This window comes from Medicago sativa, chromosome 2 (assembly GCF_051527215.1).
Source record: "Medicago sativa cultivar Bolivia chromosome 2, Bolivia_mono, whole genome shotgun sequence".
In the NCBI taxonomy this organism is placed as follows: Eukaryota; Viridiplantae; Streptophyta; class Magnoliopsida; order Fabales; family Fabaceae; genus Medicago; species Medicago sativa.
In genome coordinates, this window is record NC_140750.1 from 70,476,520 (window position 1) to 70,502,987 (window position 26,468).

The 26,468-nt window shown below is 31.2% G+C and overlaps 1 long non-coding RNA gene across 1 annotated transcript; it reads right to left on the bottom strand.

Annotated features, from left to right (window-relative positions):
* Positions 1-12,452: 12,452 nt before the first annotated feature.
* LOC146950252 (uncharacterized) lies at positions 12,453-13,998 on the bottom strand. Its single transcript, XR_015025467.1, has 2 exons — positions 13,750-13,998; positions 12,453-13,003 (listed from the first exon to the last, which is right to left on the bottom strand). It is a non-coding gene; the product is annotated as an uncharacterized LOC146950252 (long non-coding RNA).
* Positions 13,999-26,468: the final 12,470 nt, after the last annotated feature.

Sequence of the window (26,468 nt, forward strand, 5' to 3'; positions counted from 1 at the left end):
AAGAACTTCACTGCTAGCTCATCCCATATATGAATAGTGTTATTGCGTAGATCATTCAACCAATGATGGAAATTGACTCAAAAATAATGCATCATGGCACTGTGAAAATCGGTGCCCGATTTGTGCACATCGGGGCCCGATTTTGTGATGTTTTTTGGAGGCCTGTGGCACTGGAAAAATCGGCGCCCGATTTGGAAAATCGGCGCCCGATTTTGCGTGACAGATTTTTTCAGAAAACGTATTTTTCATGGGCCGGTTCTGTTCAGTTTTTTTGAGGGATGCTTTCCACTATAAATATAAACCTTGTATCAGATGATTATGTGGTGTAGAAACAGGGTTTAGAAGCCAACATACAAACTAGGGTTTATAGAGAATTTCTCTTGGCAACAACACTAGGGTTGGGATTGTTTTGATTCACCTTGAACAAAGCACTATTAGGATTGAGTCTCTTGGTCACGGGAAGAGGCTGGGACTTGGGTAGAATTAGGTTTGAAGACTGATTCTTGTAACTCAATACCTCTTTGTAAAGAAACTCATATCATTATAGTGGAACGGAGAGCTGCTCTCTCCCCCAGAGTAGGTCATCATTAGACCGAACTGGGTAAACAAATTCTTGTGTTCTCTTTCTTCCTTTCATCTCTTGCTGTTTTATTTTTGTTTGAATTATTTTTGTCATCCACTTCAATTGATTGCTTGATATTAATTTGCTCCACACATCAAGTTTTTATTGGTGTGGTTTTCACAACGAATCCGCAACAACCAATATTTTGCTATTCCTACTAAATACATTGGAAAAATCCCCAATCTCTTTTGGTCTTTGGTGATGCCTTCTAGGAAGTAGAATTGACATATCTCGTAAAAATTGTTGAGATACTCCAGTGGGTCTTGTAATTTATTTAATTCAAGCTGATATTCATTGAAGACTAACAACATTTGTTGATTTTGAAGGCTACTAGGTTTTCCAGTTGAAACCTGTGATTGACATGCCCTCAGTTTGATCTTTTATCATAGTCGCTCAAGATGCGTTTAGGTGAATGTAGATTATCGCTTATCTCGAATCAATCAGTAGTCCTCTTGACCTTGCAAGAACAACAACAAAAAGATACCTTAGTAGCAGCGCACAACACAAACTAAGGTAATAAGAACCCATTTTTATTCTTTTATACATACAAACAAACAGGACCGTCCCTAAGAATTCAGAGGCTCGGCTCTTGGAATGAAAAGAGGTCAATGATAAAATCAAAACTTATTTTTTTTTGAAAGAGCAATGTTCTATTTATATTTTTTAAAAGATAAATACAAGGTGCCGTATATATGCGGTACACCCAAAGGTGAAAATGACTACTGTATACATGAGAAACCCCCACCTAACACCAAAAGCAAGATGACCTAATTCTAATAGACCTAAAAGGTTAAAACAAGAGGACAAAATGGCTGGGGGTGTTAAAAAAAATTGGAGGGCAGTAGTACTAGTGGGTATTAAAAAAAATTGAGGCCCATGGCTGGGGGAGGCCCAGCTCTGTTGAGCTGTTTGCACCCCCTCAGGGCCGGGCCTGCATACATGCACATATATATTATTAATAGAAGATAAAATAAAATAAAAAACCTGAGTACAATTCCAGTTGCCTTGCTAAAAGTCATTAACAACCCCCACCAATGGCGTCAAACACTTGATGGTCAGTTTAGCAAGTGTAGTGAATTGTCGACAAGTAGAAAAAATTGTAAGTTCGCCTTCACATGGATTGTTTGATTTTCAATTCAACAAATCAATTATACTTAGGATGTATAAAATTGGGGGAATGCATAGGGAATAGGTTTGGTTTGCAATAAAATACAAAATTAGGGAAGAAAAGTGATTGGGTCAATGATGGTTTAAATTAGAAAGAAATGTGAAATTTCAAACTAACTCTTAAATCATATGTATGCCTTCCTATGATCACCAAATAATATTTTTGTAATTAGTTAGGGTTTCTGTATTTGTAGGCGCACATTTGCACATATTTTTGTAACCATTGGTGCGCAACATGTGTTGGCCTCTGAGCATCACGCGTTGTAACATTATTTCACACTTCAGAATCCCTTTAAGTTGCATGATGCACAACTCAAAGCACTTTGAACTGTCTAAAACTGTTAAAGACTCCACTAAAAATCAAAATAGATGGACAAAAACTATCATATGAGAGCATGTTTAGACACTAGAACTATTCTTTGGTTAAAACCCCCTAATGTCGTAGATGATTTTGTAACCTCTGAAGGTTTGAATGAGCGGCAAACTATTCCCACAAAGGTGATAATAGAATGTGTCTAATGCTACTACAGATTGAACGATTATAATTAGGGAAAATCCCAAAGCTAGGGTTAATAGTTAGTTAGATTAGGTCATTTTATCGACATTCATAAACACAGAAAACATTAAGAAGAAACTATAATTGAATAAAACCAAATGTATCAATTGTATTCAAAGACAACTCAACATATATCATGGTTCAAATAGCTAGAAAAAAGTTCATCTATATGACCTAATCAAAGAAATCTAGGTTGATGAAGAGGTTGATGAAATCTTGTTTCCAAGTTGTTTCCCTAGCCTCCACAACTTCTAAAACGAATTTTTGCCACCCCCCCCCCCCTCGTTTTTTTTTTTGTGTTTTTTCGACATCTAACTAGTTTTAGTCTTGCCCATTTTAAAGAACAAAAAAAAATTCTATTTTTTAGGAATCGTACCTGCATTTCCCTCTATGCCTCACACACGAGGCAGTAGCTGACACATTTTGGGACTTCAATTTTGCACATCACACAACTTTTCTCTACTTCACATGAATTTCATTTTTCACCTTTTTGCAGACCACATTGGACTTTGGTGTCTTCATAAAAGTTCTAGATATGGATGTTATCTTTCATGTTCCACTGTTTGTAATCCATTTTGTGACTTGGAACTTCATATATGATTAAAATACCGCGGAAACTCCATGTAGAGATCAACATGCCTCACTCGTTTTCTTTTACTCTTTTCCCCATTTCTCTTCACTATAACAATCGTGATGGATATACCACAAGAGACAACTTGATTGTTCTTGTAAAAAACATAGCACGACCACTGAGTTGTCTGGTTAGGTGAATTTGAGCCAGTTTCAAGGTCTTCTTTGTATATTTTTAGTACAATGTTAATTTCTTCAGTTCTAGCTAAACTCTACTAAAACAAGCCGAATAATGGCTCAAAGGATTGTAAAATCACTCAAAGGACTGTCAAATGACTCCTAAGGTACACTAAAGACATAATATGACATACTGCCATTAAGTTATATTTCGCAACATTTTGTAACATGCTTTTTGTATCTTCGTTTTTTTTCCATACAATTTCCATAAAAATGAAACCCACTAATAAATGTGTGCATGGCTCAAGATTGAAACTTCTATTATTTTGTGTACAACTTCTAACAACACATAACTCGACGTATAGTCTATAACATTAAACTACACATTATTTGTATCTTTTAAGACAGAGATATATTTTTTTACGAAATATCCATACATATAGCACCCTGTAATATATGATTAACTCAACAATTACACTCCATTTATTTTGTGTGCAACTTCAAACAACACAAGAGTGCAGGTATATTTTGCAACATTCAATAACACACATTCTGTATTTTCCAAGATAAAAATCTTTTTTACCATGCAATTTTCATACATTGGCACCCTGTAATAGATGTTCAAGAATGACACTCCATTTATTTTTCTGCAACTTTCAGTAGTACACAACTTAAGGTATGCTCTTGAATATGCAATGACACAATGATTATTTCTTGCAAATGCATTCTCTATCCATAATTATTATTTCTATCAAATTCACTCACTTTAATATTCCCGTATAATCATTCCAACAACATCATCTTCTCATAGACCAATTTCGCCCTCACCAATTTCACCTTAATCAAATTCTCCACTTTGAAATCTATAAAGCAACTGGGTTGGTTGGGGCATTAGAGTTGTACATTTGAATGAGAATAAGATTATTTAATGTTTGAAAGTTTTCTACGTATATGGTGTTTTTGTGATATTTGGTTTTTCACAATGCTTGATATTCTTTAGTCATTTATACTCTCTTATACTTGGGTTTAATAGTCTTTTATACTCTCTTATATTATTTCCCTTTTTCTTCTTCCAATGTTCAACCTTCTTGCAATTTGTTTTGGTTTTATCTAACTATTTTTTTGTTTGTTAATTTTTTTCAGATCCTTTACATGACATTTTTTTTATTCTTTTGAAAAATTGTTTCATGTCACTTTAATAACATGTCAGTTTCTCTTTGTTTGCAAAATATTTTCTATTTTATCATTGGATATTGAATTAATATGGGATCTGTTGCTATATTTTTTAGTTGAAAAATTCTTGATGTTGAACTTAGCTTATTTGCCAAGATTTTGGTTATCTAGATCATTTAACCACAAGAAGTTTCATAGATGGAAGTACAATTGCAACACAATTGTGATATATACTAAAAACATCTTAACAACTACTTGAAATATACTATTGTGGCATATTCTTCTTTAACTTTCTATATTATAGTGATTTTATTTTCAATATTATGGTTACTAAATAATACTTGCCTTTATTAAAACATGACCATGTCTTTGAAACCAATTAAGAAGAAAGATTAAGTATTCTAACCTAATTTCTTATTGTTTGAATTACATGTACTTTTTCACTAATTTTCCTCAAGTACGTCTAGATGTCTTATTTCACATGATTGTGAATATTGTATCATGTATTATCCCAAATTGGTTTATCCATGTAAGTGATATGCTTAACATGTCATGTTGAAAGAAAGACTAAGAGTGGAAGATTTTAGATAGCAAACCTATTGATGACAAGCATACTCTGATTGTACCAAGAAGTATGATTGGAAAAAATCTTACATCATGGTTCTTACATTATCTATATGTTTATAGAAATGAATTTTCATGTAAGTTGCAGTTCTACTTAATTTTTCTTGTTTTTGTCAAAGGAAGCAAAAAAAACCTTCAATAACATATATTTTAATATCCTTTTTAGCTAAAGTTAAATTTTTGGTAAGATGCAAATATTCTTAAGGCTCTTTTTGAATTGATGGGAATAAGCGGAATATAAATGAGCGAAATGGAATATAACATATATTGATTCCATTCCATTGTTTGAGTATTTTATAATGTAATAGAACAAAGTTTCCACTCCATTGTTTGGAAAATAAATGGAATAAAATGAGTTGCAATATTTTTTTTCCATTTCTACCCTTATCTAAATAAATCATGTAAAACATATTATTATTAAAATTCTTGTACGTGTGACACTCTAATCTAATGATAAGTTCATATGTTGCTCTAAACTATACTCACAAATGCAATCACAGGAAACACAAATTAATAATCCTACATTTATTTGATAAACAAAATGATATTGTTCACAAAAATAAATGGCTCACAATCACATTCAGTTCCAAATATTATTTCACAATCATATACGTTTCAATATCATTTTTCAGTATTTAAATTGACTGATTGTTTTTATATAACTTCTTTTAGTTCCAAACTTGCAATGTTGTTCACAAAATGAGAAAAAATAAATAAACGGCTCACCGAAAATAAATTACTCAATTTTTCAATATTTTTTCTATTTGATAAACAAAACTCATCAGTGAACAAAGCAATGCAATTTTTTTTTAAAAAAAGTCATGAGTAAATAAAATAGGGTTACACGAAATCCACAAAAAATGACATAATGAAGAAGAAAAATGATGATAAGCCTTGTGAATAAATGACCAGTCACACAAAAGAAGAAGTGAGGAAGAAAGACGTGGGAAGTATGAGTGTTTGAATAGTGGAAGAGCCTTATTTTATGTCATTTCATTCTACCACACATCTCAAATTCAAACATAGCCGAAAGGGCATATGAGAGTTATTTGGATTTCAATACTGTATCTCTATCAAGTTTTGTTGTGTTTTTTAACGGGGAATTAGTCACTTTAGTCCTTGAATAGGAAAAGAGTCGTCACTTTAGTCCCTGATGGCTGATAAATTGCAAAATAGTCCCTGAATGTAGACTCTGTTAGTCAATTTAGTCCTTGAGTGCAGACTCTGTTAATCAATTTAATCCCTGAATGTAGACTCCGTTAGTCACTTTAGTCCCTGAAATTGACCAACAGAGTCTACACTCAGGGACTGTTTTGCAATTTCTCTGCATTCAGGGATTAAAGTGGCTACTCCTTTCCTATTTAGGGACTAAAGTGACTAATTCCCCGTTTTTAATAGATTCGTGCATCCCACAAGTCAAAACATCTTGTTCTAAAAAAATATAAAACATATCATAATGTTATTTTTCAAAACCTTAAATAAACACACCCCTAAAGTTTAAAAAACTATATCTTGGACATTTTATTTCATTCACTCTCAATATGAATAATTATTTATTCCATTATTCGATTAAAAATAGAGAAACATTTTACATGCATTCGACGATTAAACTAACACAAAACAACCATAATTTTTCTGATTTTGCTTATTTTTATCTATCTCATTAGTCAATCTTAATCATCCTATTTGAAAAGATTAAGAAGCACTTTGGTGTTGCACTGGGGACACTTTGGCTCAATCTCTGATGAAAGAACATACATGTAACATTTCTGACAACCAACAAGCACCATCTTCTTTGTAATTACTTCTCCATGCTCCTGATTATCTTCTTTTGTTGAAATTTCTTGATCATCAACAGTACTCGATGACACCAACTCCGGCAACTGATCAGCTGATGATCTAACTTCTTTGGGGGATGGAGGCCTCAATTGCAACTCTAGACTCTTTGTATTGCTCATTATGATAGATGTCAAGTTATCCTTAACTTTCAAGCAACGTAGTTTTTACTCTAAATTGTGGATCTAATTATAAGAAAATATTTTTCTTTTCTAGAAAGATAAATTAAGTAATATTTTTTTTTACCATAATTAAGTAATATTTATTAATATTGTAAAAATTCATACACGTAATTCTTGCGTGGATACACATTTGAACATATCATTTAGACATAAAAGAAAAAGGAAAAAGCAGTAATAATAATAATTAAATCAAATGTATTTTTTAAATAATTAAATAATACATCATTTTGACATACACTACGAAAAAGGAAAAAGCAATAATAATAATAATAATTAAATCAAATGTATTTTTTAAATAATTAAATAATACACCATTTTGACATACACTAAAAAGGAAAAAGAAGACAAACAATAATTAAATAATATATACTTTTTGAATAATTAAATAAGATGTATATCAGATTATTTAACTATTCAAAAAATATATTATTTAATTAGACTCAATTTAAAAATGTTTTAATGCTCTTCTAGTCCTTACGAAAATACTTTTTATCCTTGTAAATATATGATTTTTTTATTCATGTTGTTTTGTTTTTCTACTTTTTTAGTCCTTGTTTTGTTTTATTTTAGTCCTAACAAAATTTAACTATATTAAAATTCGTCAGTGGAATATGTAGAGTATACTACAAGTATAATTTTAGTCTCTAAAATATGAGCAGGGAAAAAAAGATATAACTAAATATTAAAACAAATTTCCTTCAAAAAAAAATATTAAAACATATTAATGAGACCAATTATTATTTGAATAAATTTTGCAAAGACTAATACAAAATAACAAGAAAAAAAAAAGAAAAATGGAGTATATTTAGAAGAACTACAATAATAATAAAAATTTATAGGGAATAAAAAATAAAAATAGCACATTCCATGGACCAAATTTTAGTGTATAATTTTTTCTTCTAACTTTATCCTTACATAACATATTTTATATAAACATTTATCAATTTCTATCCAAATAAATAATTTTTTTAATAGTCACATAAATTTTATTATTTTTATTGAGACAAGGAATAGATGAGCACCTTAATGAGTGTGCATGCTAGTCTGAGATAAAATTAGTTCTCTAAGAGTAAGAGATGTATTTGTACCTTCCAAAAAAATAAAAGTGCGATGCATTACTATACACCTTCTGATTACTATTATAAACAAAAATTGACATTTTAAATTTATTTAATAAATGATGTATGTGATCTTTAATATATACCACATACATCATTTATTGAATGAACCTACAATATTAAATTTTGTTTATAATAGTGACCGGAGGTACAATAACTAATCAGTTGAGTCAGTACCCATTTCATGAAGGAAAAAAAGGCTTAGTAATTTTGTGTCAAATAACTTTTTTTTCAAAAAGTATTCTTTTTTTCTAAATAGAAGTTTAACTTGGTCCTCAACTTCAAAAATTGTCAATTTGGTCGTTTAATTTTATTTTATTAACACATATTGTTCATTTTCGTTCAAAACTTTAAACCAACTCACCCCAACTCCATTTGTAACTCTAACATAATGACTGTAGACCGAGAATATGTTAAAAAAATTTATAGAAGGAAACATTACTTCATAACATCTAATCCATGATCATAACATGGGAGTGCCAAATTAAGAGTAACAAATACTAATGCTTGTCCTTGGTCTCGTTCAAGCCTTTCATCTTTATTCTTTCTTGCTTCATCAATTTTGTAAAACAAAGGATGATATTTATCTTCAAATGCAAGAGTTCTACATTACCACAGTGGCATATACAAACAGCTGTTTATGGGCAAATGTGATGTCCCTAATTTAGGGAAGAAAAAGGATTATATAAATCTTAGGATTTCGAAAAGATGAAGGGTTTTAAAAAATTATGACTTGGGGATGATGAAATAGTTTTATAAACCTTATAATTTAGGGAACAATAAAGGGTCTCGCTATGCATTTTAACTATAGGTTTAAAGTGAAAGTCATATGAGATGTCACAACATCTTTCTAAGTCAGTTTATTTGACATTTTCAAAAACAAAAAGTCAGTTTATGTGACGGAATGATGGATTTTAAAAAATACTAGGATTTGAAGAAGATGAAAAGAAATTATAAACCTTAGAGCATAGTGAAGAAGAAAACTTTCCCGAAGCATTTTAATTTCTAATTTAAAATAATAAATTATATTTGAACAACTATTTTTAAACAACTTTTGTAACAACTCTCTCATACTTTCATTGTATTTTTATTCTCTCTCCATTTTTCTCTCTCCATTGTTATTTTCCAATAAGAAGAGAGGAAAAAAAAGGTTGACAATTGGTTGTCTAAATATCTTCCCTCTTAAAATACAAACTAGTGGTCCAACAAGGCTGTTTTTACCGGTTTTGCTAACATGTAACATGAATTTATCAATTTGATTTGATTAACATATGAGGAAACAACATTATATAAAAAAACCTAAATGTACACAAAATCTGTAGAAGTAAATACGTGAATATATATATATATATACCTTATGAAAAGATCACAGATAGTTTATCATAATGTAAGATTTAAAGAGTGCGTGCAATACGGAGAAGAAAATTGATTGCCTTTAATGGCAATTTTGACTTTAGCTAGGCTGCAAAAGCGGGGCTTTGTAAAAATTAAAAAATTGTTCATTGGCTTTGAGCACAAAAAGGTACGTTCCCTAACCAAGGGGAAATACTTCAGTGACTTAGAAATGGTGCCATTGGTGCCATAGCAGAGATCCTGGCCGTTGATGTGTGTGGGTCCGCGTGGGGATGTGTGTGTGTGTGGTGGAGATGGAATTGGATGGTGCCATTGGTACCATTAATGGCACCAAAGTGGAACCCCTAACCAAGTATCCTTCTAAAAAGAGGTATATCGACCATATCGACCATCTTCCAACTTTTACTTTTGGACCTCTCTCAATTTTATTTGTGGGAAGGGAAAAATGAGTAAAAACCGTTTCTTTTTGAGACTTTGGATCCAGTGGTGAGTTTCATCGGAGAAGATGAAGATCATCTTCTGTTTCCAGAACTTGTTGAAGAGAGAAGAAGGAGCTTGTTATATTTTAGAGAGATGAAGGTTTTGATAAAATGGGGTTTTATGCAGCAAATTTCTTTATATACTACCCACCCATTCAATTTAACCCAACCGACCCACTCATTATAACCCATCACCCAGCAAACCAGTTAGTATGTTTTCCACATGAATTCTGCTCTTTACCCAAACTGTTTCGCTCATTCCCAAAGTAAATGTCAAAAATACCCCTACGCATGTTAACTCACGCAACATAAGTTAACTTGCGCTAGTGTTAAATTTGCGTAAGTTAATTCACGCTGCGTGACTTAAGTTACGCAAAAAAAAAAATACACTAAAACCCAATGTGAGTTAACTCACGCTAGTTATAAGTCTGCAAAAATCACATTGAAATCCCAACGTGAGTTAACTCACGTTGGTTTTCATGGCTAGTGGGCAACAAATATAAGACAGTGATATTGCATTAAGCGGCACAATTAGATTAACAATTTGAATCCCTTAATTTTCTTACATGATTCAGTCTTGCAATCACTGTCTTCTGGCTGTGCTAGAGGGGAAGGTTTACATCTTATCTTATATATGTTAATATCTTAAATGGATTTTGATAAAGTGTATGGCCGAATAGTAGTATATATTGTTATGACAAACTACTACCAATGAAAGTGTATGGCCGAATAGGAGTATATCTTGCTGTTGCCCACTACCCATGACATCTGTTGCCCACTAACTAGAGCTGTCAAAATGGGCCGGGCCGTACGGGCCGGCCCGAAAGCCCGAATAAAATGTAGGGCATGGGCCGAATAATTGCAGCCCGAATTTTTTCAGGGCTTTTTTAGCCCGGCCCGAAAAAGCCCGTAGCCCGTTAGGGCCGGCCCGTTCGGGCTCCGGGCGGCCCGCCAGCCCGCCAAAAAATACATTTTTTTTTGTCTTTGTGTGGCTTGGTTAGGTACTACTAGTATATGTTTGAATATTTCTGCTTTGATGCTTTGTTTCTTATCTATAATGCACTAAGTTTGAGTATCAATCTGTGGTCTTTTTTTATCTCTGTTTAGGTGTTCATTTATCTCGTATTTAATCTGAATGAGCTAAGTTTGAGTATCATTCTGATATAATTTATCTAACATGATATTGTATTTCTACTTCCCCACTTAGTTGTTGATAATGCATTTCTACTTATTTGTTATTTCGTTTTTTCTTTTATAGATACATATTCCTATTGTAGTATCAGGTTAGGAACAGAACACTTATACAACTTTAGGATATTCTCTATCATTGAATTTTTTTAATGAATTTAACTACTGCATTGTCAAATGCATTTACATTATAAATTCAGTTTGATATAATCTTCATGACTTTCCTCCCACAACTGAAGATGAAGAGTTTATGCATTAGCTCATCTAGCTCATAGATTCATACATAAAATTTACATTTTCTGTTAGATTTGTCTTTTTGGTAGCAAGATATAGCTTCGTGGTGATCAAAAAATATGGTATTTAATTCTTAGATGGATTAAAATGGTATACCTCTAATGTTCTTAAAAAATGAAAAAATAAAAATAAAAACTAGATACTTGCGGGCCGGGCCGGCCCGTTAACCCGGGAGCCCGTATAGAGCCGGGCTCGGGCTCGATTATTCCAGCCCATATTTAAACCGGGCTTTTTAGCCCGGCCCTAAAAAGCCCGTTGCCCGATCGGGCCGGGCCTAAACGGGTCGGGCCGCCCGTTTTGACAGCTCTACCACTAACCATGACATGATTTTATCAAATGATTTCAATCATGCGGTCCCTACCATGAATGAATGTACTACTACTACCACTACCATGAATGGATGTACTAGTAGCAATGAAAGAAACCAACGTGAGTTAACTCACGTTGGGATTCAATGTGATTTTTGCAAACTTATAACTAGCGTGAGTTAACTCACGTTGGGTTTCAGTGTATTTTTTTTTTTTTGCGTAACTTAAGTCACGCCGCGTAACTTAAGTCATGCAGCGTGAGTTAACATGCGTAAATTTAACACTAGCGTGAGTTAACATGCATAGGGGTATTTTGGACATTTACTTTGGGTATGAGCGAAACAGTTTGGGTAAAGAGCAGAATTCTTTCCACATTGGTTTTGCGAGGTTTTGTTAGACTCAATTACGATTTCTATAATGGTATTAGAACCTCTTTCAAGATTCATTAGGCCACATACAACCAGATTTTTGCTATCGGACCATCCACTATTTATATTCATGCTCCAGATGTATAGTCCTAGTTGTGATGCGTGTGTTAAAGAGTTTCAAACGGTTGAGAAATGGTAACAATGTTCTTATAGGTGGGGGGAAATCTCTGCCTCACAGACCGATTTTATAGAATTGTGTTAGACCCAACTATAATTTTTAAGACCTCCCACAAATAACCTTTAGATACAACTAAGTATTTCAAAAAATTTAATAGGTAAGATTTAACACAATATTATTAAAATTTGATACTTTCTATCAATATTTAAAAATAAAATAAAAGACGTAGTATTGAATGAATATTACACGACCATGCATCTCCCGTAAATTCATTCTCAAGATGCATCATTATTTGAACTTCTGATAAAAACAGAGTAACACCAAACACACCCGCCCAAAAAAAAAAGTGTATAACACCTTACATGCATTTTCAACCATACTAATTAACACACAACAGTGTTCATTACTTCATTTTTATGATTCTCCTCGTTCTTATCTTAATTGTGGATCGGTATTAATCTTCCTCTCTGAAAAGATCAAGAATAACAGTAGTATTACACTTGGGACACTTTGGTTCATCTTCTGATGACATAACATACATGTAACATTTAGGACAACCAACAAGAACCATCTCCTTTGTAACTGCGTTTGCATACTGCGCTACATTATCTTCTTTTGTCTCCGTCGAGGCTCCTTGATCATGAGCAATCATCTTCGATGAATATGATACTGAAGATGAGGATGAACATGGTGACACCAACCCCGGCAAGCGATCAACTGATGATGATTTCGATTCCTCTGGTGATGGATGCCTCAATTCCAACCCTCGACTCTTTCTTTTGCTCATTATGTGTAGATGTCAAGTTAACCCTTATTTTTCAAGCAAAATAATTGTTAATCTAAAAATGTGGATCTAATTATAAAATGAAAAAAGAAAAAAAAAAAAAAAAGTGAATACAATGGTGTCTATGTAGTTTGGTCGGTTATGTACCCCTTATCCAATGAATCAATGACATATCATATTTTCTTTTGAATTCAAATGTTACACAAATTGTGCCTAGAGGGTACCATTCTTATGTGGATACCCAATTGAACATATGATTTAGACACACTCCAAAATGGAAAAATAAAAATTAAATAATGCGTGTTTTAAAAAAATATATACTATCTATTTGCTTTTAGCCACTGTAAACATTTTTTTATATTTTTAATGTTTTTCTTGTGAATATATCGCATTTTGTTTTTGGTTCATGTTGTTATGTTTTAGTCCCTACAAGAATTAGTTTTTGTAACATGTAAGTACAGTATAATTATGTAGTCCATCAAATGTGAGTGAGAAAAAAAGACTAAAATAGATATCACAACATATAATATTATGAGTAATTCCTATTTGAATAAATTTAAAGAATCAAAGTGATATTTTTTAATATTAAGGGATCATCAATTTGAACCTTAGAATAAATTAATGCACAAAAAGATAAACAAGTCAACACTATATACTTTTCTTCAACTATTATTAATGTATTTGATTTGATTAGCATACGAGGAAACACCATCATCAAAAACGTACATATACACAAAATTTGTAGAAGTAAATACGAGAATATATATACTACCTTATGAGAAGATCCACGGAGTAAGAGGGTAACGCCGGAATATCTTAAACCAACGAAAACTTTGGGAATTGTTAGAGACTAAAACAGTAGTATATGTTGATTACAGAACAGAATTCACAGGGGCATAAACACACCAATATATAGCAATGTTAATGTGTGATGTTTGATGATGATACGTACCACCAAGTAATGGAGGATTTAAAAAGAGTGTAATACGGAGAAGAAATTTAATGCTTTTAATGGCAATTTCAACTTTAGCTAGGCTGCAGAAGTGGGGTTTTGTAGAAATTAAAAAATTGTTGGTTGGCATGTGCACAAATGCATTGTTTAATTAATATCGGTCTATTCTTGTCTCTCTTTAGCTTAACTCATTGATAGGACAATGCATAATATATACAAGGTTCAGGATTTAAACTCCGGCCACCACAAAAAAATTGATATTGGTCTATTCTAATCGTTAAATATTGACCTCATTTTGAATAGAATATTGGCGGGAGAATAATCATTTTTGTCATTGAATGTATAATGAATAGTCACAATAGTTTTTTAATGTATAAAAATTTCAAAATAGTCCTCATCTAATGTAAAAAAACGATAGAGAAATGATATTTGTACAACCATTTTATGACAACTTTTGTACAACTTTCTCTCTCATACTCACATGATGTACTTATCCTCTCTCTTCCTTTTTCTCTCTCTATTGTTTTTGACCAATGAGAAGAAAGGAAAGTAAGGTTGTCACAAAAGTTGTCATCAAATGGTTGTCAAAATATCATTACTCTTATATAAAGAGTAATGATATTTTGACATCCATTTGATGACAACTTTGTTGACAACCTTGTTTTTCTCACTTCTTATTGGTCAAAAACAATGGAGAGAGAAAAAGGAAGAGAGAGGATAACAACATCATGTGAGTATGAGAGAGAAAGTTGTCCAAAAGTTGTCAAAAAGTGGTTGTCAAAATATAAACTAAAATATGTTTATGTCACGAAAAGAAAAAAAACTAAAAGAAGGTACTCCACATGTTCTTATGTATAAGCAAAAATTATTTTGTCAGGTTTATTTGGACAACTTTATATCTTTGTAACTTTGGAATGTCTTCTTGGATACACATTGTGCTGAAAATTTCTTAGTTTAATATTATAATATTCACTACTATGAGTAATAAAAAATAAAAAATAAATTCCGTAAAAAAATTCTAAAAAAATATTTTATTTCGCTGCCACTTTTGATAAATAAGATTTAGTTATGATTTTTTTCTTTAAGGAAGATTTAGTTATGATAATTTTTAAATAACAACAAATAACTGTTTAAAATAAAAATAAACTCATAACTATTAATTTAAAGATCAAATATATCATAAAATGTCAAATTACAAAATACAAGATGTATCAGATTGATATAGTAGTCTCTGCAATTGTATGCAGAAATATCTGATCAACACCAAAAATTACAAATTTTACGGTAGAATTTGTCTTAAATAGACCATTTATGATAGAATGCATTTGGGTGAAAATAAGAAGAATAAAAGACACAACTCATACCGTAGAAGAAATTCAAAAAAAGTAAATGCCCGCACACAAATTGCTGAACGAATAGTTAAGTTAAGCTGCGCTGCACCGGCACCGTAACTATTCATACCTAACATTAACATAAAGCTATAGATTCCTTCCTACTATACACTAGTACACTCAGGTATACCTAACATCGATTAATTAATTTGACTAAAAGTGAATTCTCATGATGAACGTCAAGTTTGAATTATTTTCTTTTCTTTCTTTCCTATGAATCTTTCTTTTTTTGGTAGAATGACAAAGAAAAAAGAAAAAAAAGAGAAAAAAAAAACCCTAAGAACAGGGCTCAGCCTGGGGCATCAAGCCTCAAGACCGACTTCAACTCCGAAGGGGGAGCATGCCAAAAAGTCACACCTAATCTTAAAGAGCGCCCGAGCTTGGCCAAGAAATCTGCGCTATGATTGCCCTCTCGAAGCACATGTTGGAAAGAAATGTCACGAATATGCTCCTTTAGCCCAAAAATCTTCACCAACAAAGAGGCGTATACATGCATATGAGAGTGATCTGAATCTTGAAGAAGACGAAGGACTTCTAAAGAATCTGTTTCACAAATAACTCGTTGAGTAGAGTTGTTGATTGCCAACATCAAACCATGGTAAACCCCAAATAGCTCAGCAAAAAGCGCATCCCCTTGCCCCTCATTAGAAGAGAATCCAGCTATCCATCTTCCCTTGTTATCACGAAGTAAACCTCCAGAACCAATGTCACCAGAAGAACCACAACTTCCATCAATATTCAACTTAACACATCCATCTGGAGGTGGGGTCCATTTAACCATGTGACGATTAATGTGGTGCTCAGAGGAGTGAATCTGATGATTGGTTTACTATTTGTCGATTCCTTTTTAATTGTCATATTTTGTTTTTATGCATCAAATCGGAATTGTTTTACACATGAATCAAATCACTTGATTTGAGCCCAATCACTTACTTTTTTTTTTTGATAGATGGTATTATTATTTTTTATACGATCATATTATATTTTTTTTCTTTCTTTAATAGTCTTTATCATTTAATATTTTATCTCTATGTATTAAGTTAATAACTAAAATTAATATTGACAAAACAACAAGTAATGATGTATTGGACTTTAAAAGTGACAATCCCTAAAAAAAAAACTTTAAAAGTTACAAATAAATAGAAACTTAAGTTTTCTATAAATACGACAATTAAGAAAAGGAACAAATGAAGTATTTTCATACAAAATTTTGTCTAAAATAACATTTATTTTCAATTTTAAAGGAAATTCTAATTATATTTTTCAATTTGTCATCTATTTAATATTTCTTTCGATCTTAAATATAAGCAAAAAGTCAAATATATTTGGTCCAAATTTAAATCAAATACATTTAATTTTTTGCTTATATTTAAGACCAAAGTGAGTACTACATACATCACTGTCAAATAGATTGACTATAGCAGAACGGTGGAGTAATTAATTGAATATCTGATTAAATTATCAATTCAGTCCCTAAACGTACAAGAAATAATAAGTTAGGAAAATGTGAGCAAAAGAGTATACTAAAAGTGACATTCCTGATACGTTTGCATTTTCTTTCTACTATTGAGTTTTGCTGAGGAGCTTCTATATATGTAGGAAGTATGATGGATGATGCTTAGAGAGGCATACCCCATTATTGTATGATCTAATTATTTCAATTGTGGTGTTATATTGAGTTTTGACTAAGGAAACAAAGTGTTGCAAGAGCAGTCTTGATTCAAATTTTGAATTCATAAGGTATATCCAAGTCACTTGTGTGGACCAAGTGTGATGTCTGTGGTCATCTATAACAATAAGAAAAAGAGGAATAACCATGAATAATTGGTTAATGGCAAGTGGTCCCTAAATGTCAACATAAATTATATCAAAAGGTTTAGTTGTAGAAGAATCAAGAATTGCCAAATGGAAATGGTACCAAAAAAAATTCTTAGCAAGGTGATTGACTATAGTCGCATACATTATTGATATGAAAATTTACTTATGATGTGCTTAGGCTCCTTTCAATACCCAAAAACAAATTTACTTACGAAAAATATTAGATGCATGTTTTAGGATTTTAAAAGAAGGGTGACCAAACCTAAAATGCCACAAGTCAAAACGACTAGAATTGCTAATTGAATTACGATTGTTAAAATCGGTATAGTGTTGGTTAGACATTTAAATATTACGTCTCAAAAATATTAACAATTAACATGTTAATATTTGTCATTCAAAAATAAATTTTTTAAAAATATTAGGTCTCAAATTATCAAGAACTCGAGCTCTCTTCAAGATGTACACAAGAGTTTTTAGAGAAAAAAAAAAAAATTGATTTTACAGTTGGCAGATTTTGATAATTTTGAGACTAGAATTGGATTGCAAGTAAATTGTGGATTTTATAGGACATTAAACGCAGGAGAAATTGTTATGAAACCAGAAAAATTTGCAGTTACCATAGAAACTAATAGGCAAGTAATTGTATCTTACTAATATAAGACATGTCATATCTTTTTCTATTTTGAGGCTTTAGTCAGTCCCTGATCATGGAAGAGAAAGAAATACTAATCAATTGTGCCGACATCATTCTTAGAGGCCGAGTATCGAGCCCTTGCTAAAGCAACATGTAAAACATAATAATGGCTACTTTTTCTACAAGTACTATCAAATTCCTTCCATTATAAGGAGTCTTTTTTTTTTTTTTTAAATTGACGTTTCACCTTGTCCTATTTTCTCATAATAATATCTCTACAATCTTCCGTTTTTATAACTTGTTTGATTTTCTCCTCTTTTCTCATTTTCGTAGTCTATTTTCTCTTTCCTTCCTTTAATTTCTCATACTCTATACTTTTCTCAACTTACTTTCTCATATATATTGTGTATTTTTAGTCTTCTATATACCACTTTTCTCATTTCCTGTGTTTAAAAGTCACTCAAGTTGCCTTGGCATTCTATACAAGAACACTAACACACAATTGCAATGATGGTCATATTCTAACCATGCAGGTGATGCTAGAGGTGTCAATAGAGTCCCAAATTCCAAAGCCCACTTAAAAAAGCCCCCACCAAGCCCACTAAAATAAAGCCCCCTAATTGAAAAGAATTATTTGGGGCCAAGCCCACTATAAAATCTATTTATTTGTGGGCCTAATAAAGCCCCATATTATAATTTTTTTCTTACCAGTTTATTTATGAAAAATAGCTTATTCGAAATAGTTTATTTATGCAAAACAACTTATTAGAATGACTTTTTAAAAACCGCTTATTCAAAACAGCTTATTTATGCAAAACAACATATTTATGCAAAACAACTTATTCAAAACAGCTTATTTATGCAAAACAGCTTATTCGAAACAACTTATTTATACAAAACAGCTTATTTGTCCAAAACAACTTATTCAAAACAACTTATTTATACAAAACAGCTTATTCCGATTTCATTTTAAAAAACAACTTATTCAAAACAACTTATTTATGCAAAACAACATATTTATGCAAAACAACTTATTCAAAACAGCTTATTTATGCAAAACAACTTATTCCAAACAACTTATTTATACAAAAAACCTTATTTGTGCAATACAGCTTATTCAAAACAACTTATTTATACAAAACAACTTATTTGTGCAAAACAGCTTATTCAAAACAGCTTATTTATACAAAACAGCTTATTCCGATTTCATTTTAAAAAACAACTTATTCAAAACAACTTATTTATGCAAAACAGCTTATTCGAAACAACTTATTTATACAAAACAGCTTATTTGTGCAAAACAGCTTATTCAAAACAACTTATTTATACAAAACAACTTATTCTGATTTCATTTTAAAAAACAACTTATTCAAAACAACTTATTTATGCAAAACAACATATTTATGCAAAACAACTTATTCAAAACAACTTATTTATGCAAAACAGCTTATTCGAAACAACTTATTTATACAAAATAACTTATTTGTGCAAAACAGCTTATTAGGATCACTTTTTTTTAAAACCGCTTATTCGAAACAACTTATCTATGCAAAACAGCTTATTCAAAACAGCTTATTTATGTAAAACAGCTTATTACGATCTTATTTTAAAAAACAACTTATTCAAAACACCTTATTTTTAAAAAAAACAACTTATTTATGCAAAAACAGCTTATTCAAAACAGCTTATTTGTGCAAAACATCCTAATTATGCAAAACAACTTATTCAAAACAGCTTATTTATGCAAAACAGCTTATTACGATCTTATTTTAAAAAACAACTTATTCAAAACACCTTATTTTTTAAAAAAAACAACTTATTTATGCAAAAACAGCTTATTCAAAACAGCTTATTTGTGCAAAACATCCTATTTATGCAAAACAACTTATTCAAAACAGCTTATTTATGCAAAACAGCTTATTACGAATAAGTTGTTTTTGCATAAATAAGCTGTTTTGCACAAATAAGCTGTTTTGAATAAGTTTTTTTGTATAAATAAGTTGTTTCGAATAAGCTGTTTTGCACAAATAAGCTGTTTTGTATAAACAAGTTGTTTCGAATAAGCTGTTTTGCATAAATAAGCTGTTTTGAATAAGTTGTTTTGCACAAATATGTTGTTTTGCATAAATAAGCTGTTTTGAATAAGTTGTTTTGCACAAATAAGCTGTTTTGTATAAATAAATTGTTTTGAATAAGCTGTTTTGCACAAATAAGCTATTTTGTATAAATAAGTTGTTTCGAATAAGCTGTTTTGCATAAATAAGCTGTTTTGCATAAATATGTTGTTTTGCATAAATAAGCTGTTTTGAATAAGCTGTTTTGCACAAATAAGTTGGTTTGTATAAATAAGTTGTTTTGATTAAGCTGTTTTGCACAAATAAGCTATTTTGTATAAATAAGTTGTTTCGAATAAGCTGTTTTGCATAATTAAGCTGTTTTGAATAAGTTGTTTTGCATAAATATGTTGTTTTGCATAAATAAGCTGTTTTGAATAAGCTGTTTTTGCACAAATAAGCTGTTTTGTATAAATAAGTTGATTTGAATAAGCTGGTTTGCACAAATAAGCTATTTTGTATAAATAAGTTGTTTCGAATAAGCTGTTTTGCATAAATAAGCGGTTTTGAATAAGTTGTTTTGCATAAATATGTTGTTTTGCATAAATAAGCTGTTTTGAATAAGCTGTTTTGCACAAATAAGATGTTTTGTATAAATAAGTTGTTTTGAATAAGCTGTTTTGCACAAATAAGCTATTTTGTATAAATAAGTTGTTTCGAATAAGCTGTTTTGCATAAATAAGCTGTTTTGAATAAGTTGTTTTGCATAAATATGTTGTTTTGCATAAATAAGTTGTTTTGAATAAGTTGTTTTTTAAAATGAAATCGGAATAAGCTGTTTTGTATAAATAAGTTGTTTTGAATAAGCTGTTTTGCACAAATAAACTGTTTTGTATAAATAAGTTGTTTCGAATAAGTTGTTTTGCATAAATAAGCTGTTTTGAATAAGTTGTTTTTTAAAATGAAATCGGAATAAGCTGTTTTGTATAAATAAGCTGTTTTGAATAAGCTGTTTTGCACAAATAAGCTGTTTTGTATAAATAAGCTGTTTTGAATAAGCTGTTTTGCACAAATAAGCTATTTTGTATAAATAAGTTGTTTCGAATAAGCTTTTGCATAAATAAGCTGTTTTGAATAAGTTGTTTTGCATAAATATGTTGTTTTGCATAAATAAGTTGTTTTGAATAAGTTGTTTTTTTAAAATGAAATCGTAATAAGCTATTTTGTATAAATAATTTGTTTTGAATTAAAAAAAAACTATTAAAATAGTTTTTTTTTTTTAAAAAAAAAATTTAAAAGAAAATGTTTATAGAAATTTTGGGGCTTGGGGACTTTTGATTTGTGGGCTTGCATGAATGTGGGCCTTTTAATCTTGTGGATTTTTAAGCCCCATTACTATATGGGCTGAGGCCAAAACTTCAAGGCCCCATGATATTGACACCTCTAGGTGATGCTGATGACAAGAAAAACACCTCAAGGTATGTATTCATGTTAGGATGAGGATCCATATCTTGGTCTCTAAAAAATAAGCTATAGTCACTACTTCTACCACAAGAGTTGAATTTCTGGCAGCAACATCATGTGCCTGTCATGCTGTATGGCTCAGAAGAATCATTGATCAACATGGAAAATCACAAAAGGAATACATTATGAGGAGAGTACTTACGTACAGTTCCTTACATTTTGTTCAACCGGTTTTTAAAATGATTTTTCATTAAACGGTGTCGTTTAAACAATTTTCGGATGCATTAGTTGATACAGTTATCAACGGTTTTACTTTATATTAGTTAGGAACCGTATCAATGGTGTGTAGAGCACCACACATAAGTATTTTTCTATTTGTTAGGCATAAGATAGATTTGTTGTTTAGTTAATTATGGTTTAACAGACTTACTTGTAATACAAGTAAGCTGGCCTTGTATAATAATCAATAAGAAACATATTCTCCTCACAAACAATATATATGTATATGTATCTCTCTCTCTCTCTCTCTCTATATATATATGGGTTATGTTACAAGTCACCCTTTGGTGGTATCTTTTATCAAGTCACACCTTAAGGTGTGATTTTCACTTTTTAGTTATAACTTTGATAAAAGACACCTTCCTAAAAGTAAGTTGGTGTCTTTTCGCAAATGCTCATAGAGTAACTTGATAAAAGACACATTCATAAAAGGTGTCTTCTATCATAACCCTATATATATATATATATATATATATATATATATATATATATATATATATATATATATATGGGGGCTCATAGCAACCTCCATGTTAGGTTTATTCGGAGACAAGCCAACGAAGTCGCTCATAGCTTTGCTAGAGTGGCTTTGCGTCATGCTAGTTTCCATATTCATTTCATATTAGGATTCCATCTTGTATCTCTACTATTATTATGAATGAAATGCAATAAGTTTCTTCTTGTAAAAAAATAATATATATATATATATATATATATATATATATATATATATATAGGTTAAATTGCATTTTTGGTCCCTTAACTATTTAGGTAGTATTGCTTAATTAAAATTCGATTTATTTTGGTCCTTTAACTTCTCTCTGTTACACATTTTGGTCCTTTCCGTTAGTTTTAATTCAAAAACGTTAGGTTTTCTTCATTTTCTTCTGGAATTTTTCTGGGATTCTTGTTGTTGAAGGTTGATGGAAATGATATGAAGATGAAAAGGAGAAGAAGAAGATGAAGAAAACCTAACGTTTTTGAATTAAAACAAACGGAAAGGACCAAAATGTGTAACGGAGAGAAGTTAAGGGACCAAAATAAACCGAATTTTAATTAAGGGACCAAAGCGATACTACCTAAATAGTTAAGGGACCAAAAATGCAATTTATATATATATAAATGGGCTGCTAACTTACACCCACCTAAAAACACTAAGGTGCAAGTTAGCAAGCTACACCCACCTAAAATTATTAAGGTGCAAGTTAGCAACATACACCCACTTGATTATTTACACTCATTTTTATAAGTATTATTAAGGTGTAAGTTAGCACCTTCACTAATTTACATATACTTTCATCATTCCAAGTATTGTTTCCTTAAAAGTTTGTCTTTATTACATGTTTTGTACCTTAAGCATGTCATTTCTTTTTTGTTTCTTTTTTTAAGGATCTTTTTTAAACTAGTTACAAAATTGGCCTTCTATTTAAAATTAATTAGAATATAAACAAAAGGGTGTTTTAGTAAATTATAAGTGGGTGCAGCTTGCTAACTTGCACCTTAGTGTTTTTAGGTGGGTGTAAGTTAGCAGCCCCATATATATATTATAGAAGTTAATCTAACAATTAAAAACCCCGGCCAAAATGCATAAAATATGCAAGGTTCGGGGTTCAAACCCCAGCCACTAGCAAAAAAGAGTAGTTATAAAATTTCATTTATATCAGGGTTCCAAAAAAAAAAAAATCAGATGCTTGACTCAACTTAAAATTTTGGGTCAAATAAAAAATTGACTAAAATTTCGTCAAATAATTTGCTTGACCCACGTGTGTATACTCTTAGGCTATGTTTGAATTGATAGAATGTGGTGGAGTGGAATGGAATGAAGTGGATAGAGTCATATTTCATTGTGTGGATTTGTAAAATTTTAATAATGGAGTGGAATGGAACATGATGGAATCCATTCCATCCTAGACCACCACTTCTTATTTTTCATTCCATCCAATTTGATGGGAGGCAAACAATGGAATGAACTTTCTCAATTAAATAATTACCATTTCACCTCTATTTTTTATTTCATCACTTTCCATATCTTCCTCTTCTCCTTTTTTTTCCTGTCATTTATTTTCATGCACGTCAAGTCATCAACTACTCTCTTCTTCTTGTTTCTATGTTTATCTTTCTTCTACAAGGACATTTAATGATACAAAGACAACACAACATAAAACAAAATTTCAACGTATGTGACAAATATTGGGGATAAAAGACATGCAAGAAAATATGCGGTTAATTCTAACAAATAATTTATTCAAGTACTCAACTTTTTCATTATAGAGTGTATTATCAATTAAGTAATGTTTTAATTTTTTTTAAATAATCCTAATAATTTAAAAGTAAGTATTAAATGATGGAATAGGAGAAGCTGCACCATAGGTACCGAGTTCACGTGAGGATACAGATCGGATAATCTTCAAGTTTCTTGTCCTTAATTTTTATTCAGCTAGTCAATAATGTTATTATTGTTTATTCCACATTGATAGCTTTTTTTACATAAAAGGAAAAAATTGGAATAAAAAGTTATAACTCATTTTATTCCGTCGACTTTTCAAACAATGGAATGAGAAATTAGTTCCATTATGCATAAAATATTCAAACAATATAATGGTATCTTTGTTCCATTCCATTACATTATGTTCCGTTCCATTCTGCTCAATTAGATTTAAGTTATCCAAACAGAGGCTTAAGTTTTAGTGGTGGGATATATGAATTCCAAAAACACTGTTGAGACATTACATGTTTTTGATTGATGTTTGCACCACCACATTTCATGTCGTCTGTTTTACATATTGTGTGCTGGATTCTAGCAGGCTGATTACTTTTGCTTCGAGATCGGGAGTTGGTGTCTGACTGCTTGCTTGTTTGGCGGGCTACAGTGTTTCTCTAGTGGACTAGGGTTTAGGGGTGCCCGTCTGATTTGGTCCTGAAGTTTGGTTGACCGATCGCTTTTGATTCGAGATCGGGAGTCGGTTCTTCGATTCAAGTTTGGTTTTGGGCTGTTTTGGTGCTCTTTCGGTGGACCAGAGGTTGTGAGGTGGTGGAAGCTGATTGATCTATGGAATAGTGGCTCAACTTAGGTGATGAGGACGATGTGTTTCATTTTTATGTTTAAGACAAAACTTAAACATAAAAATTAAAATGTCACAACAAGGGTGAAATATCTCATGCCACAAGCTAAAGCCAATGCACTAGTAACCACAACACCACTCCTTAAAATTACACATCAGCACCAATTCATTCCATCTTTGAGAACACCTCTTATTACTCTACATTTCAATATTCTTTACCAGCAGCGGCGAAGCTCGCACAATTTCTACGAGGGGGCCAAATATAAAAAATAAATAAAATATATTTTAAAAATTAATATATTAAACTTAATAAAAAAGTAAAATAAATTTACAATAATTTATACTTACATTTAATGAAACGACAATGAAGATAATAAAAGTTAAACAATAGTTATTTATAAAAGTTCAGCTTTATAGAGTTGTGAGAACTTAAATTTATCCATAATTGACACTAAACTAAACATATTATCAATATTTGTGCAATAACATCTCCCTTTAAAACAACAAAATTGTTTGGTGTAGCCAAATAATATATTAATGGGGTAGCTGCATATAAAGTTATACCAATTATTTAAGTTTTCTTCTTCTTTTGGGGTAGCCATTGCTACCCCATGGCCATGAAGCCCTTCGCCCCTGTTTACCAGATCACACTTTCTCGAATCAATTTAGCAATAAATGGATTTCATTTTCAGGCATATGCATGTGAAAAAGGCTAAATCAGAGGCAATATGTTTGTAAACAGAGATAAATATAAATATAGGAACTGAATATTACCAAAGAGATAGGAGCTGAATATTCCGAAGCAGCTTCAAAACTAGTTGGAAAGAATCTCAAAGACTTTAAACAGAGCACGAGAAGTACATTAAATGCTCATGCAAAGGTGAATAACGGAATGAATTCAGTTGAGCAACTTGCAAGCCATCACACCAAACAAGCCTCATGGAAATCACTTTCCTTTGAACAATCTCACCACACTAATGGTCAGACAACAAATTCAAACTTGACGAGAATACACAAATTAAGCATATCAAAAATCACTCAGGTCACTCATTTTTGACGAAACAAGCTAACAACTTTGTTGAGACAATTTTTCAAATAAGTGGTATGCATTCACATCAGAAAAGTTTTCCCGTGCATTGGTGTCCTTGCAGTAACATGCTATAACGAATAAAACTTTTCAAGATTAGAAGCACATTTTTATCATTATCAACAAACAAAAAGAGAAATGGCGTTTGTGAGATTCTTACCCAGACATAGAAGAAGCTCGAAGCACCATGTTATGTATGAGAGGTTGAAGACTTGAAGTCGCAAAAGAAAGCAGTCACGGAGCGCTATAAGGTCAAGATGGATTCGATGGGTATTACGTGAGAGTGAAGGAAAATGTTCATTTTTTTTTGGTTACAAGTTCTAAACTGCATTGGAACTGAACCACATTAATGGATACAATTCAGTTTTTAAAACCACTTTAAAAAAAATTGGTTTATTTTTTAAACTAGTTCCAGTACGGTTTAGAACCGGTTTATTTATTTCAAACCGGTTTCGAAGCAGTTTACAGTTTTAAACCGGTTTTTGAACCAGATTATTTTTGAACTGGTTTTCAAACCGGATTTTAGTCATTGTTTTTTAAAAAAAAAAATCATTTTTCAGTGACACTGGTAAAAAAATTGGTTTTCAGTGATTATAGTTTATTTGTTTAAAAAAAGTAATTATGACTTATTTGTTCAAAAACAGATTATACGCAAAAGCTAGAAGAATTATGACTTATTTGTTCAAAAAAAAGTGATTATGAACTTATTTGTTCTATGGCATTCCCATGGCCGTTGAACAAGGCATTTCA